The sequence below is a fragment of the Trachinotus anak genome, unplaced genomic scaffold (genome assembly GCF_046630095.1).
Source record: "Trachinotus anak isolate AG129_WGS33_773 ecotype Australia unplaced genomic scaffold, CSIRO_AGI_Tana_v1 ptg000009l, whole genome shotgun sequence".
NCBI classification, from domain to species: domain Eukaryota; kingdom Metazoa; phylum Chordata; class Actinopteri; order Carangiformes; family Carangidae; genus Trachinotus; species Trachinotus anak.
This window is the reverse complement of record NW_027273860.1, coordinates 11485730-11502716: the sequence shown is the minus strand read 5'-3', so window position 1 is coordinate 11502716 and position 16987 is coordinate 11485730. Positions and strand designations below refer to the sequence as shown.

General features: G+C 39.5%; 1 long non-coding RNA gene across 1 annotated transcript in view; it reads left to right on the top strand.

Moving 5' to 3' along the window:
• The window catches only part of LOC139625396 (uncharacterized), a 48458-nt gene extending 32805 nt beyond the window's left edge, over window positions 1–15653 (top strand). The window contains exons 3-5 of the long non-coding RNA XR_011691879.1: window positions 12531–12621; window positions 12739–12762; window positions 15081–15653. This is a non-coding gene — a long non-coding RNA (uncharacterized lncRNA). The remainder of the gene's footprint in view (window positions 1–12530; window positions 12622–12738; window positions 12763–15080) is intronic.
• The last annotated feature ends 1334 nt before the right edge of the window (window positions 15654–16987 follow it).

The window sequence follows — 16987 nt, the reverse complement described above, 5'->3', positions numbered from 1 at the left end:
TTAGCTCAGAAACAGATGAGGCCTCAAACAATTAGACTTGAAGGTAAAAACTAAAAGTTTGATTCTGATTTCCTCTGTTTCTACCATTCTCCCACAGTTGTTGTTTGCTCTCTTGATTTTGGCCTTGAGGTTGACAGAAATCTGGAAATCAAGACACAAAGTCCAGAGAGAATTCAGAGAGCTGTGTACTAAAAGATCTTCAACACTGGAAGTCAAACAGTCTCTCAGCTTCTCACATTTTGATTTGTGAGTAACATAATATCATAAAAGAAGTTTAAAATGTTCTGTGTCAAACAAGCTTGCGTATTTATCTCTTTTGAGTTTAGGTCCATGACGTCGAATGAATAATCAGTGATCAGTCATTAGTAGGCTCTTGCTCAGACCATATTTATGATGACATCAGTGTTTGTGTTGGATCCGTCTTATCAGAAAAGCCCGAGCTTTCTTGTGATCTGTGTTCCATGAAAGTGATGGATTTTAAGTTAACATGAAACACAGTCTCTGTGGATTGCTGGGAGTCCCCTCTTTTGGCCTCTTGTCTTCGTCATCCCTGTTGTGCAGTTTCTAGGTTTTCCCAAGTTCTCCCAAGTGCAGTTGATGGGACTGGTCACAGTGTCTCATACTTTATTGAATATTTCCCAAATACTAGGCCAGGAACCACTTGTTGTTTTGGGTCAAGGCTGGAGTATTGCTGATATATATTTTTGTATTTATTTGATCTGTCAAAATGATTGAAAATAAAAGCTGAGTGGTGACTTGAGACTGGATACTCACTCTTGGTCTTCCTCTCACTTGTCCTGTTTTGGTCCAAACAAGGTGACCTCAGATGTTTTGCATTGCACTCCTCCTTTTTTTGTGAGGCTTGAACCCACTGCAGCAGGTGGCATCCTTCGTGAGAATTTATGGCTTGGTTCTTCAGGTTCAGTGCAAACAAACCAAGTTTTATGGAGCAAATACTGAGAGGTCATGGTCCCTGTAGTTTGACTGTACCATGACAGAGAAAATGGCTTCATTTATCCTGTGGTACCTTTGACATGTTTTCAGAAATTCCAAACTACAGTTTTCACCGCATTTTAACTCTATGACATCATGAAAAACAACAATGTCTACCCATATATTTGTCCCTGATGCATCTCAACTCAGTTACATGATGGGTCTTTTTGATATTGCATTCATTAAATTAATATGCGTGGTTGACCATTTAAACTTTGCTGATCCCCTAACTTTTCCTCTGGTGCCACCATTAGGTTGGGATTCGTGGTTTTGAGTGAAACGTCTAGATGACTATTGGATGGATTTCCATGGGATGTGGTACACACCCCCTTAAGATGAGTTGTAGTAATTTTGATGATCCCTAAATTTTTCATCTTGCACCATCATTAGGTCAAACTTTCGATCTGCCAAATATTTCGAGTACTTACAAAAAGACTGACATTCCCATCACCTCAACTTTGTGCTCCTAAGTAGAAAATGTTGATTTGCATATGTTAGCATGTTGACATTAGCATTCACTGTGGTTCAGCTTCACAGCACCTCTTTCATCCAAAAAATGCGGTAAAACATTCAGCTTTTACTTTGATAAATTGATTTTATTTCTATATTGTTTACTTATTTATTTTAGAGATTTTAACATTTGCAATTCTTCCATGCTGTTTTATTCAGGTTTTTTGGGGTCAAGTGATGACCATCAAAATATTGCTGCCGTTGTTATTTTAGGATAGGGCAAAACCAACTGTGCAGTATTTCCTGGATACTTTCCAACTTTCTTATGTGGCCCTATACTGGTTCCTACTGAGACATAAATCTTTAAAAGCAGGTCACAAATGTATTGGTGACCTATTGTATTTTATTCTTGTATTGTAATTTTCAAACAGGCTAGGTGACAGACAGCAGAAATACACAGTGCGTTTGTAGTGCATTTGTTGTAGACTATTTTCAGCTCAGGATGAATATATGTTTTGTGCTCTAGTGAGTATTGAACGCCCCAGGGTGGTGTATGTGGGGTTGACACAAGATAAACTACAGTGACCGTGTTCAATGTGGTTTATGTATGTGTTCTTGATGGTTTTTGGACAACAGCGGAGGTCTATGGTGCAGAGAAATTAGCTTCTCCTTTAACGAGAGAGCTGAGGATGTTGAAATCTTGTAACTCTACAGGAGAGTGATGAGAGTTCGAGTATTATATTTCCCCTTCCTCATAAAAAATCAATCATCCCTTTCATTTGTCATGCTTGTGTAGCTCGGTTCTTTCCCTCTTCCCATTTCTGCTGTTTACATGAATATCAACTAGAGCAGAATATAATCAACATCTTCTTGAACCCAGGTTAAGATTTATAATATTAATGAGCTCTGTCAAACTTTCATTCAAAACCTTACATCATACATGGAATGTTTTGTAATTGTATCCTTTTGAATCTTTCCACATAGTAAACTTTCTCTTTGTTTCCATAAATCTTTAACCCATGTGGCATAAATATGCGGGTGTGTATCTGGCTGTTGTGGATTGTTGCAGTGTTGTTTTTAAACTGCTTTGCATCAGCAAGTGTTTTGACTCTCCTCTGTAACTTGGTAGCTCTCCCATTTGTTTCTGTCTACTGGCACTGGGTCTCATGGTAAGCTCATCTGCCAAATAGTTTCACACACTACAGAGTGAAATTGAATTCACGGAAAACATTGGGCCAAAATAAAATCATCCTATGCAGCCACATGTATAGATTATTATGACTGACCCCGCCACTGACATACAGTCTCTACAGTTTTTGACCCACTTATTAGACAGGCAGCAGATATTCATGTTTATCTGCCGGCAGGACTGAACTTCCAAAGTTCATGTCATGTCATATGAGAAGAAACCTAAGTCGGGTTACTACAAAGACCATCCAAAGGTCATCTTTATTTTTCACATCATTGTTGTATAATTGAAAACCACTCCTATAATTTAGCCCTGTACCTGACCTGCGCAGCATGTTCAGTTATGCTTAATGTATCCGTTGTTGCCTTTGATGTGCTTGGCAGCAGTTTTAACCTTTTAATGTTTTATCACTGTTAGAGGAAAGTCCCAGGCTCGGTTCGTCTTACACTATTATATGTCCTCAGGACATGATGCTCAATGTATTCCAGGTGTTATTTTGTGAACAAGAGGCGTAATTTAACATTTATCCCCTACCTGCTTCTCTTTAATCTGTCTTGTTCTCTGTAGTTACTGGCTACCTACTTTTCTCAGAATTTGCCAAGACGTTTGATTTTATTCATTTCAGCTGCAGATGTAGATTGTGCCGTGCATGTTTGGAATAAATATGTGGTCTGGATATTTAATTTTTCAGTCTCCATCAAAAAACATTTGAGAACATACTGATGTAAAAAAACGACCCTTTATTGAAATATGTTTGTGTGTTTATACCGAGGAAATGATTTAACAGTAGTTATAAACTATCTTCCTTGCTTGGTAATCAAAAACTTGCCAGTGTGCTTTTACTAAATATTATGTAGCTGTGGAAATGTCACCTGTGCATTGCAAGTGAATCAGTAAAAAGATGTCCATATCTTATTAGGTAATGTAAATGTTACTTGCAACATTTAACTACCTTTGGAAAGCTGGGCAGACACTGAACATTTTTATTCATCTCCTTACATTGTGTGAACCTATGTTCTACACATTTTAATCAGCCAGAACCTGTGTCCTTTGCAATCACACTGTACGTATGTGGATGCTCACATTAAATGTAAGCACAGAGCCAGTCCGTTTTGTTCAGTAGCAACCTCATCCTCAGCAATAACGACAGAAAGAGGGAAAGGCAGCATTACTTAGTGCAACTGCTATAAACAGGCGAAAAATGATAATGGATGGAAGATGAAGACAATCTGTTTGGTTTCACACTGAACTTCACACAAATCTAAGTCCAATGTTTTTAGCTCTGTTTTCCTTTCCTCCAACTCCTGTGGGAAATTTCTGGGTTTTTAGCTTCTTTAGTGGATTAGTTACATTAACCAGCTAGTCACCCACTGGTTGGTGGATGTTCAGAGCTTCGCAGGTGGAGTACTCTGGGTTTTTAGTGCTTATTTGCCGACAGCTACCTCGAACTGCTGAAAACGACACTGATAAGTGTTGAGAGTGAATCAAAACAGCAAAGTTGCTGGTGATTAAACCAAAAGAATTAGTTGAAAGATCCTAAAATGTTCCTCAGGAAATGTAGAGGCGGGTGATAATTTATTGTGGATGAATCACTGTGAGCGAGTCTTTTCCCATTACATATTTGATCCAATTGTAGAACAGATTTAAGGTTAGTTATTTTTTAAACATTACATATGGCACATTGCGTGACATAAACTTTAAGTAGCTGCTGGAAATAGTCACATCCATTTCTTCTCTGTAGCTGTTTGTAACATTGTGTTATTGTGAGGGTTTTCTTTTATACACCATTGTGAAAGGTTTAAATAACGCTCAGAGGCTATCTTCCCAAAGCTGCACAGCTTGTTGTGGCAGAAATTGCTTGTTATCAACCAGGAAATTTGTCTGGGGCTTGCTAGGCCCAGGACTGGTCAGCCCTGGGCCAAAACAAATCCAACCAGCTGCTGGATTTCTGCTCTGGTTTGTTCAGCAGTGAGTGTGTACGATATATCCCAGCATCCCTAAGCCAATGCACATTTCCTGTCCCTGTTTCCTGCTGAATGTCAAAGTACTATAGAGACTCATCAAGAGACACCGCTGCTACACAAGTGGTCAGTGTTTGCAAGGACAGCACATGGTTACAATTAGTGCAAGGTCTTTTCTCGTCTTATTGTCTGTTTTTATTGCCTTTAAGCAGATGAGCATCATCTCAGAATATCAGTCTGAAATTGAGACCACAAGAGGAATGAAAATAGAGCTAACCTAAACTGCAGATACTTTGCTTTCTGGGATTGCTGGCAAAGAAAACCGAGTGAATTTGTTATCCTTGGATCAGCAGCATGAATGTATTGAAAAACCTACAGCTGTCAGTTCAATGAAAGCAAATTCACAGTGGTAGGATTCAATGAAATATGAAAAGGCAGAGAATTCAAAGCCACGCTCGTTTTTCACTGCACTAAATCAAACCGTGCCTGTCATTTTATAAGCTGATGTTTGTCCAAAAATGGCAAAAAAGAAGAAAAAAAATGTTGATTTCGTTGACAGATGTGAAGCAGTGGTTTCAGGCCAAAATATCCACAACTGTCCTCACAGATCATCAAGGAGTCTGTTGCTGTGACTGCTCCTGCCCCACCCTATTGTAATGTAATAAAATATAATAATAAAATATTACATGATCTAATTATGTCGTATATAACAAACCTAATAACTTCTTATTTTAGTTTTGATGCTTTAAAATGAGATTTTAAACAATAACATAGCAGCTATTTTCTATGCAAAGATACAGTTGAGTGATGGCGTCCTGAGCAGAGAACGAAATCACCGCCCCTCTGTAAGTGTGTATATGTAATTTGAGCTTCTTTATTGTTTGTTTTGGTATCCGGTCTGGCAGCGTGTGCATGTTAGTGCATGTGGGTCCCTCCTTGTTAAAGCATCGACAATCCCCATGTTTAGAAAACACACAGGCACCGCCTACATGCAAGATGGCACAGCACAATATGCAGTGTTTAGAAAAAGGCCTCCAACAAAGAAAGAGATAACACCAGTGAGCAGGTGGACTGATTTGAAGTAGTTAGGTTTTTATTCAGGCCTAGTCAGATGCTTGGTTAGCAATGCCTTAATTTAGTGAATAGGGCTTAGTACCTATAGGTCCCCATAACATTAATTAATTACGATAATTGTCTAAGGTCATTCTTTATATGGATCCTGTTAGGAGTTTCTTGTCTTCCTGGGACATAACAAATATCACCTCAGAATATCAAAGCCTTCTACCAGGTGCAGCAAATATGAGTCTGCATAGGGAGGAAGTCAGGATGGGTGGATCAGCATAACATTAGAAAGACACACATGCATTGTTCTAGAGGGTATGAACAAACAATGTATGTTATCATAATTACTAACTAATTACTAACTAAACCAAAGTCAAGACAGGGCTTTGGTCATGGTTGAATAAGAAAGACTAAACATTAACCTTTCACAGTAGAAATCTCAATCCAACATAAATGAATAGCATATTTGCCTTCAACTCCACTCTTGTTTTTGTCTTTTTCACATAATTCTTTAGTGGTGGGAAAAATGTATCTCCTTTTTAAACTGCTGCCATGTTTTTATTTTAGCACATTGTTCACAAAAGACTACCATTCCCATCAGCTAGCATTACACCTCATCCTCTATGTCTATTGTTATTATTGGACAGAGCATGGCGCAGCAGAGAAGCTGTGTCCTTCAGAGGTATTTCTCAGCACTGTTGTAATGACAAACCTTTCTCTGCCCTCTGACCCACAGAGCTCAGTCCCCAGACACACAGTAGCAGAGTGATTCCAGATGGAGGGAGTCTGTGGTAGGAAAGGCGTCACTGTTTAAGCGTCATTGCCACAATTTCGGGTTTCAATCACGTTCCAAGATTGACCAATCCTAGTCAAACCAGTGACTGTAGAAGTGACGAATATTATTTCAGTGTTATGCCCCAACATGCCTTTAACAGCATGCAAACTTACAGACAATCAAGTCCATTACCCAAAACAGAACCAGGTGTTATATGTAAAAGAGCTGAATTTTTTTCTCTCTCAGAGCTTTATAGCTTCTGTGAAAGTCATTCTAGTCAATGTGCAATGCACTGTGTGTTGAGGACGGAAGGGTAGTGAGTCCACACTATCAAATGACTTCTCACCCAGTTACATTTCCCCTGTGCCAATAATGCAGTCTGTGAACTTTCTTCAAAATCCAGTGAAACACGTGTGAATACGCTAATGGCATAAACAAGCCCATCAATAAGAAAAACAGGTGCGCTCTCAAATACACTCCGTTCACATGTCAGGATACATTTCAGCTGCCATGACTGTGGACGTTAGGAGACAGAGGTGGTCCAGAGCCTTGTGACCGTTTGGAGGAAGAAACATTTCCATAGAGGCATTAGTCACTGTAAAAAACAAATTACAGTCTCAACGGTGATCATTCAGTCTGGAGCAGTCATTTTCCCGCTCTCATTTTCTGTGTGTGCATGTTTGGCTGGAGAATTCACTGGGAAAAGGTGATCTTTCTTGGACACAGAACCAGGTGGTGCCAACTGCTGTGAGGATGCATATGCTCCCCAAATTATGTAATACTACCTAACCTTTAAATTTCTACTATGAGATCAGCTGGCAAGATATTTTTTTCTTTCTCAGTGGCTTTCCTTAATGCACGGGAAGACTCTGAGTCACTAACATTTCCATGAATAAGACACCAGCTGGATTACTCTTTGTTTCTGGGTGGGCTGAGCCAGGTTGATTGTGCATATATTTGAGGTAAAAGTTGAAAAGGCTGCAGGTGAACAGGCCTTCTGGGAATCGTTATGCATTTGCTTATAAGTGTTTGATGAAGAGATCAAAACAACTCTCCATATGGTACATACAAAGCTACAGCCAGTTAGCTTAGCTTAGCCTGGTAAACCACAACATGTCATTTTTACACTTGGCTCTATGAATGGATTAAAAAATGAGACATAACATGTTGATTAGTGAGCTGTAGAGGTGTTAGTAGGGGAATTTTGTTACCTTTTTTTCTTGGTTATCCCCTTTTTCTCATTTTGAGTATCTCATCTTGATTATATCAATCTGCATTTTCAGAGTGCTTTAAGTTCTGGACAAATGGAAACTTTCACCCAGTGACAGTACTAGGCCACAGATGTCAGCCTGTTGGTGGCGCTAGAGGAAATGTCAGGAGAAACCAATGATAAAGAACAAAGTGGTGGACCGACCAACTGACCAGGCCATTATCATCTAAGAGCTTTACCGCTAGCATGACTAAAAATGGAAATTAATGGACTGAGAAACACGGATCCACTGTTTGGAAAATGTTTCTATACCGACCCTAATTTTTGAATGAAATTCTTTAAACCCTCCCTAAATCACTTTGTAATGACTTAATGGCTCGCGCTGTTCTCTACAGTTAGGTGACGCAGTTTTATATCAGTGTTACAGCATTTTCCAAATTGTGTGCTTGCTACCAGCAAAAAGTTATTTTTTGAACACTTGCTCCTCATATTAGTTGATTCTACAAATGTGGTGTAAAATGTGGAACGCGTAGACACCACAGAATGTAAACACAGACCAACTGTACATAAATATCTCAATTTAGAATTCAGCTGCATCCAAGTGGCATCTAAGTGGGAATCCACAGGCTGCCGCATTTTGTTTTAACTGGAAGACTTTAAGCTCCAGATTTGTCTCAAATCCCCTCCAGCTGGACATAGAGGCAGCCTTTACACTGAGCATCAGCAGGTGTGAAATGGATTATTTCATTAAGCTTTCTTCACTTTACATGTCCTCTCTCGCCAGATCTTTTCAGGCTCAGGGATCACACTATAGTATGGGAGAGAGACAGATTTATGTCTAATGAAATTTTTGGAGTTGGTTTAAAGTACACTAAATTGGGGATTTCCAGCCTTCTGAAATTTGTGTTTTATTGTGTTAGTGTTGCTCATTCTGGGATTTTTAGTGACTTTTAGTGAGTGTAACATATTCATTATATGGAGTGAAGAAAAATTAGACGTCTAGCCAACAAAAAGTGAAGTCAGTGATCCTTGGTCTTCTTCCATTACTTGCTTTTATTGAACTGTCATGGAAAAAAAATAAGATTGTAAATCTTGTTTGAACTCAGGAACTACTAGTCTGCTACTGTTACATCCCTGCCCTGGGATAAAAGCAAGATTTCAAACCACAGCTTGTTGTTTTACACTTTGTCTTCTGTACAAGGTGTTAACTAGCGAGCATTAGGCTGATTTTGTTACCATTTGACAGAGCCAGACAAGCTGTTGCCCCTTGTTTCCAGTCTTTATGGTAAGCTAAGCTAACCAGCTGCTGCCTATTTAACAAACAGCCGTGCGATTTGTATCAATCTCCTCATTTACCTTTGTCCAAAAAAAGTCAAACTCAAGTTTATCACCCAACAACACTGAACCCAATATCCATCCTTTAAGTCCTCAAAGCCATAAGTTATCGGTCCATCTCTCGCCAGCATGTGCAGTGTCAGTGACGTGACCCATGTCATCAAGACCAGGCTAAGGAAACACATTCCTGGAACTCAACCATATGTGGAGGAAAAGCAGTGGGTGGTAGTGACGTAAAACACGCTCAAAGAACATACTATTAAGACCCCCTAAAACAATATTCCCTTCTTCTCTGCATTCCCTCTCAGCCCAGCCTGGCAGGTTGGACATATCAGCTGGCATTTAAGCATAAAATATTTGCAAGCACCTTTAACTGGCAGTAAAAGGAGGTTTAAGCATGTTTGGGTTAGTTGCCATGTGAAGAATATTAGTGCTGAAGATCTGTATCTTTTTTGTTCAGTTTGCTCAGTATTAGATGCGTTGGCTACTCTCATGCTTCTGCATCTGCTTCAGGGAAACAGCTCAGAGGAACTAAACAGGATGGACGTCATTGGGACGAAACTGTGCTCACCTCAGCTCACTGTCATGTTTCCTTCCAGTAAACCGCATCACATAGTTGCACTGGTCAACAAGACAAAACAATGCACATAAACCTGACTGTCATTTAGTTTTTGTCATTTCCTATGAGAAAAATATTTTGAAAACTCATATGTCAATATCATACGATAACAACTATTTCACAATGTCGAGTGAGTGGGCTTTTGTTGAACCCACTGTGTCCATGACTGGTTCTTTTCCTGAATCTCTGCGATTCCCCATGGATGTAACTGACATAACTCTGCCAGTGTTATTGCAAAGAGCCATTAGAGGGATGACGCAGCCTGGCACAAAGGCTGGTGTAGTAAAATACATGTAATTCACAGAGGAGTTCACACACACACGCGTGCACACACACACACACACACACACACACACACACACACACACACACACCAGGGTACATTCTGTACAGTGGCAGAGAGAGTTTGTGAAATAGGCCTGTGGGGATGGTTGGCAGAACTCCCTCAAGCAGAAGGAGAGTCAGAAAGTGAATTACAAGTCAGATGGAAAAGTGTATTTGTGTGTGCAAAAGGCCCATATTTGTGTGTCCATGTGCAGACTACTGTGCAGGTTAAACAAATTCTATGTCATGTATTAGTGGATTAGTGGTTTTGTTCAAATGTCTCCATCCTTCTTTTTTCTTCTTCCTGTAAAGCACTTTGTAACTTGTGCTTTGTAAATAAAGTTTTCATACTTGGTTGCTACTGATATATACCTTAAATTATTCAGACACACATTAACATTAACACTTTTACAACTAAAAACACCTTTTAAAAAATAAAAAGAAGAGCGTGATTATTTCTGGGATTACAATCCAATTCAATTTTTGCTTATGCTTTGTCACATGACTCATCATTTGGAGCACTTCAGTGGCATCAGCTTACCTAATCAGCAGAATAATTTCTTGTTTAAAAGTGTGTAAACCAAAAACATTTTAAGAGACAGCAGTTCAAATCAGTTTAATGCCTATTTATGGATTTTGGAGGCAATGCATATTACTGTGGTTTGGATTTGGTCAATTTTACAGCTTTTTCGGCAACATTCAAGTTATGTGTCACAAACTTTTCATTTAAACCCATAATAGTTTGAAGTAATTTGGAAGTCTGTTTAGACAGTGTGACCCTGGTGGCCTTTGCAATGGTAGTGTGATCTCTTCCTTGAAAGAAAATGAAACTCAGGAGGCAGGTTGCTGCTGAGGACATGGTTATATTTGTATAGTAATAATCCATTCACTAAGCCAGTATGCTCATGTGGAATGGAAATTAAATCATCCAGCACAATACACCATCCAACCCAAAATCCAAATAATGGTTACCCACATTTTAGGCCAAATAAAGCCAAACACAAATTTAATTGCCTGATATACAATCCCTCCTTTACCTCATTTTACCCCTCAGATGTTCAGTTTTTCTTTCCTCAATAAGATGCGGATTCTCCCTCTTAGACAGAAATACTGTCCAACTGTGTAGGTGTTTCCTTTTGTTTATATGAACATTTCAACCTCACCTCATTCAGTTCATGAGATTTTTTTTGCTTCTTTGGCTTGTGCCCTGACCCACCACTATGGGCACAGCTTGCGCTTCTGGTTAGCCCGTCACTGCAGTCTAGGCGAGCTGCAGGACATGGGACCTGCATCTGACCGGGCCACAGCGGTCACAGCCGATGTTGGGCCGAGGATAGTCTGGGTTGGCCTGGGATGGATGCAGCAGGACAGGGCTGGGACAAACAGTGGTCAAACACTGAATCTGTCTGACTGATCTAAAAGTTAGAGCCTGAGGTGTGGGTGAGAATGGCATTATGGTTGACGTTCCCTATTTCTTTGCTCCTCTCTTGTACGTCTGCTTTGATTCACTGAAATATCTTTTTTATAAATACTCTTCCATATAAAAGTGCAGTTTCTCAGCACATTCTTTAATTCTTTGCAGCCAGTCAGAAGAACAGCTGTCTTCTCTCCTTGGCCCCTCATGTACTGAGGCAACATATTCTTTAAAATAAATCATGAAATGAGCCTTAAGTCTAAGTCACAAACGCATGAAAAACGTTGGTTGTGAAAATAGCAGTTAACCCATAAGTGCAATTTTAGTTACAGCCAATTACAAGTTTTAGATTAGAGTCAGGTTTAGGCAAGTGAAGCAACGTGTTTATAGCCTGTCTGGAGACCACATCACAAAATATTGAGACCTGTATAAAATGTTGCATCTGACTCAAATGAGTCAGATGCAACATTTTAGCAACATTTTAGGAGCTATTTGAGAAAAAGTTTTGTCATATCCCAAAGCATCACCCACTCCCTTTTTTATCATGCACAATCCTGAGATCCTGAGATTAATGAAGGAGTGGATGCTGGTTCACATTATTGTGTATTTTGTTGCTCAGTTCACTCTAATGTCCATGATCACAGTTTCTGATATTTCCTTGTCTCCTCTTCACCTTTCCTTTGAGTTCTTCTTTGCCTTTCCTCTTGTCGTCTGCCACAAGGTGAGTGTGTAAAGAGAGGAATGATTGATGAGAAGAATGACAGAGTGTTTGTGTTTAGTCCCATCTGACCTTAATCCTGTTACTTTTCAAGACTGGGCATCATGGACTCGCACATTCCTACTTAAACACACACATTGCAGCATTACGTAGGCTCAAACACGTGTTGCTGAAGGACAATACAAATTGCTTCTCTCCCATTTACTTGTAACAGCTGTGTTCTGGTTGATTAACCACAGGAATCCCAATGCATTACATTTTCTAAATAACATCTCAGAGTGAGTTTCAATTTCCATCATTGTTTAGGTCCCACTGATTTAGCCAAATGCACGGGGAATAATACAACAGTGTGGAGGAACGACTTAGATGGCAACGGTGAATCATTTTCAAAGAGGTCTGACTCAGAGGACTGAAACACAGTATTTACATTTTGTTGGTTTGAGTGCAATTCCATATCAGTGCAAATGTTTGTTATTACAGTGCTGCCATCCAGAAATGGAGCCCTCACACCAACCCTCCAAAAGCATAAAGTCTCCAATGCAGCCTTGTATTTCTCACCTTGAATGCCATGGTAATAAAACAGGGGAAAACACAACTAATTCTCAATGGGACACCCCATATCCCAGTGATTTCTGTGAGAAATAAAACTGTCATATTGACTTTTTAATCTGCTTTCTCTTCACTCCAGGGCCTGAGCTTCAACGTGAGAGAGGTATGACTGGAAACTCTCATTCGCTCTTTCTTTCCAGGGCTGCAGTTAAACCCATAGTTCATATCTGATCATTTGTATTCTATCAGTTTAAAAGCCATGAGACACATGTCTGTGCGTGCTCCTTGCACAGTCTTCCCATCACCCACTCATCACCCTTTCCATCTGCTCTCTCCCTCTATATACTGTGTCTGGTATCCCATGCTTCCTTCTGTTAGATAAGAGTGGAAAGGAGACACAGCTCAGCTCAGCTCCTTCTCTCTGGAGGAGTACAAAGGAGGGTAATACAGAGTGCAATGTCAAATACAGTATATGATGAATGGGACGATTTAAGTACTTTGTGGGACCACTGTGCTGCTGCCTCTGCTGGATAAGGTGTATCTCATGCGACTACTCAAAAGGAAGTTTCAAGTGTGTCACCTCTCTGAGTGAAGCCAGCAATAGTGATATGTGTGGTTTATTACCATATGATGTGCTCACACCCAACATTGATGTCACACTGACACTGACACACCCTCAAGTGCGCTTGTGCATCACTGCAGCAAAACAAAAATCAGATTAACTCATTTTAAGTTATGCTTTAAAATTTTTTGTTTAAAGTTTCATTATAAATTGATATAAAATGGCAAAGAACCCTGGACAATGACAGCAGACATCAGCTGTCTTTGAAGAGCAGGGCCTATAGAAAACTCAAAGAATCACATCCAATGCCAAATAACAATCTCTGAAACAAGGTTACCACCCCAACTGAGACATGTAGTTGAAAGCTTTGAAAAAGCACCTCGATTTGAGATTATTTTCTCACATTGAGCTTGATCATTGAAGCCCCATGTGACTACACATGTTTTGACTTTGACAACTGATGGAAAACACCTGCTGTGAGCCTGTGACATCACCAACTGGGGTGTGACCAAAGTGCAACATGCTTACAAGTTTCAGCCAATGGAGGGCAGTACAGCTGCAGTTTTCCACCACATGTGATTTGGTCTAGGTCTAGTTCTGCAGTTGCTCCCTGCAGGAAGCTGCGGCCTCAAGATTACCAATATTATATCAGCTTATCAAGCCTGTAAAATCCTTTGGCATAAAGCAGTAGCTTGGTTGTAGAACATGAGCTGGCTGTGAGGAGTTCACTGACTTACCAGAGTTCAAAATTCTCGCCTGCCTTTTGGAGCCGTGGATGTGCAAAATGAGAGGCAAGTGTGATGTTTGTCAGCACGTCACTTTTTCATTATGAAAGAGAACGTGATGATGTCAGCTTGACAGGTCAGAGATGCATGCTCTCTGGAGGCCTCAGCAGTGGTTGTCTAGCAACCATATTATATTTAAATACACATCAGTTTCTGTGCCTGAAATCAGAATCAATCCAGATCCAACCACCATGTAATTTGGCTCCTACACGCTTAACCTAGAGTTTGGCCAATAACTACAACAGTTACTACCACTAACTACAACCTGGCAATATTATGTGAACCTTTTCTAACACTTCTCTCAAGTTCAATTAATAAGGAGACTCATATCATCCGTGTGTTGTCCATAAACCAAAGGCAACTGAGTGGCTTTAAAATGCAACAATGTGCCTGAAAACACCTTACAGGAAGAATTTCCCTGCAAAATCGTTACTATCACTTCCCTTGCCCTCGCACAGTCACAGTTAGCACTTCATTTCCTTGGCCGTAGTCTCAAGATTGAGAACTCCAAGCAGTGGAAAAAAATGTCTCTCTCCACTTGGCTGGTGTTAATGGGTTCAGGCTACTCAGAGAAAACAGACCTCTCTAATCCTCCATGGATACAGCCGTGTCAATAAAACCCTTTGCTATTTAATACCTCTCTTTGTAACAGTGAAATACAGCTGAGATACACAGCCAAATGAGAAACTTTAAAAGCCTATTTTATTTTAAGTTGAGGCAGCATTTCTAGCTTTTTTACAAGTCAACAGAATTGAAATGGGCATCAGATAAACAAACACAGAAGGGCTGTGTATGGATCTCTTTGTTTCTGGTCAGGGGGCCTTACCATACAATTTTCCTCATCTCTTTCCCACAGATGCATTAACTTTGAAAGCCCAGTGTTGTAATTACAGAACTGTTTTGAGATGGTAAGCATAGAACTGACCTTTGGCACCACAGAAACCCATTGATAGAGTGATTGTGCATTTCTTCCATTTATCGTTGTGCCTCCATACTGACCATGCAGAGGACATTAGGTTCAAGGAGATGCAGTTATGATTTTGCTATTTCAGTTGATTTATGTTTTATTTGTTCTTGGACGATATTTGGTCATACAGAAACTTATTGTTTATTCGTTTGTTCTTTCCACAACAGTATGTCATTTTGGGAATGTCTGCTGGACTACAGAAGGGCCCAGAAGAGAAAGTGCACACAATAAGACAGCAGTGAAGAGAAAGGCAGGTTTCCTGGGAAGCAGTTATGAATGTGACTTGTATTGCAGTCTCTCATTTCATTTCATTTGTAATGCTTTGTTTTCTCCTCAGATTACTGCACTGCACACCTCCTGTTCTCTTCTGATCTACACCTCTCAGGCATCTGTAAAGTAAACAGGCCTTAAATCTTTATGGGAGGTGTTGTATGGGAATATTTCAATGGCTCGAGGCCAAAGCCACCAAACATAATCAATGTTAATGATATACACTAAAATAGTAGTTCCCTTGGTTGCTTTTGAATGCTGTGTGGCTTGGTGGATTGTTCATTTTGAAACAAGTGTTTCTCATTATGTCGAGTATTGTGCTTGGCAAGGAGACCACGAAAATCCTGCCAATGCAAAATCTGCTTTCCAGTGCCTGCTTAGAATACCATATATAGTTTCACCTGTTATCCTGCTCAATTCTCAGAGATAATCCATGCAGTCAGCGTGTTTCCATGTCTTTGTTAAGTTCCTAGTAGTATGTTATGGCTGTTATACTGTGAAGCAAAGCACTTTGAGCATGTAGAGTTAATTCAATTTAGATGCTGATTTCAAAGCATTCTTTTTTTTTTTTTTTTTTTCCCTAACGTTCAGATTTAGGGCATAATCCTCAGAGGTTCTTGGTTTGTCTTCAGTGACCTTAATGATTTGTTGGTAGTGCAGTTGATACCATTTGACCTTAAGTTGAACTTTGGAGCAAGAAGAATAATCACAATCAAGTAGAAGGCTGAAATGCTGTAAAGTAATGAATTAAGAATAGTTAAGAATAAAAAATAAAAAATAAAAATTCATCTAATAATTACATTTCATTAGGTTATACAGCTAGGAATGCTCAATTTGCTCTGCACAACATTAATAACAGCAGGAGCAGGGTGTGCATTCATTGTGAGCTTGAAGTTAGGTTTGAAATTTATTCAGCCTCGATGTTAAATGCTGTGCTCCCTGTGAAGCCTTTTCTTTTTTTTTTTTTCTTTTTTTTTTTGTCTGGCAGCCATCTTGAATCTAGCATGTTGGTTTGTAACAGAGATGTGGAATTTGTGGCACACTGATGAGAGTATTCCAGCTTTGACCCATCTCTGTAAGTGGAATGTCTCTTTGAAGATAAGTGGACATTTAAAGAACTGTACCACCAGTTCAAAGGTTACACACGAAAAAAATGACCCAAAATCTCAACGGTATCTGCTCATACACACACAACACACACACACACACACACACACACACAATATACTGCCCTCCTCAAAGAGGATTTGTTTTTGAATCTTCACATTGTCACAGAAAATTCCCCTCAGAAAAACATCTTTGCAACTAACAATAGTCAGATTGTATTGTTGTGTTGAGTCATTGCCTTTAAAAGGTCATAGAGGACAAGCTGTGTAGTGGATGATTCAGCTGATTTTAATCAATTCAGTTTCTGAGCCGAGTTTCCTTCACTGCCCTGATGTTGAATTTTTAAATGTGCACAAAGTTTTAATTTGTTCTTTGGCTAACAATACCAATCACATTCTATTAGAAAAAAACAAACACAGAAGGGCTATAACAAAAAGGAAGATCTGTATGTGAGAGTTCAAGTAAATGGATATCAGTATAGTTAATGCGTGTGTAGCTGAGGAGAATTTCTTCTTGTGCAGAGCAAAAAGTCAGCAACAAATCAACCAGTCATTTTTTTTGTGTCCATGTTGCACATTCAGCAATGTTGTATCAGATTGGCCTCGCTGGATTTAAACAAGTTCACCACTTACAATTACACTACTCCAGATTTCATGTTTTCCCTCAACTGAATTGCAATACAGCCTCTTTCTAAGAA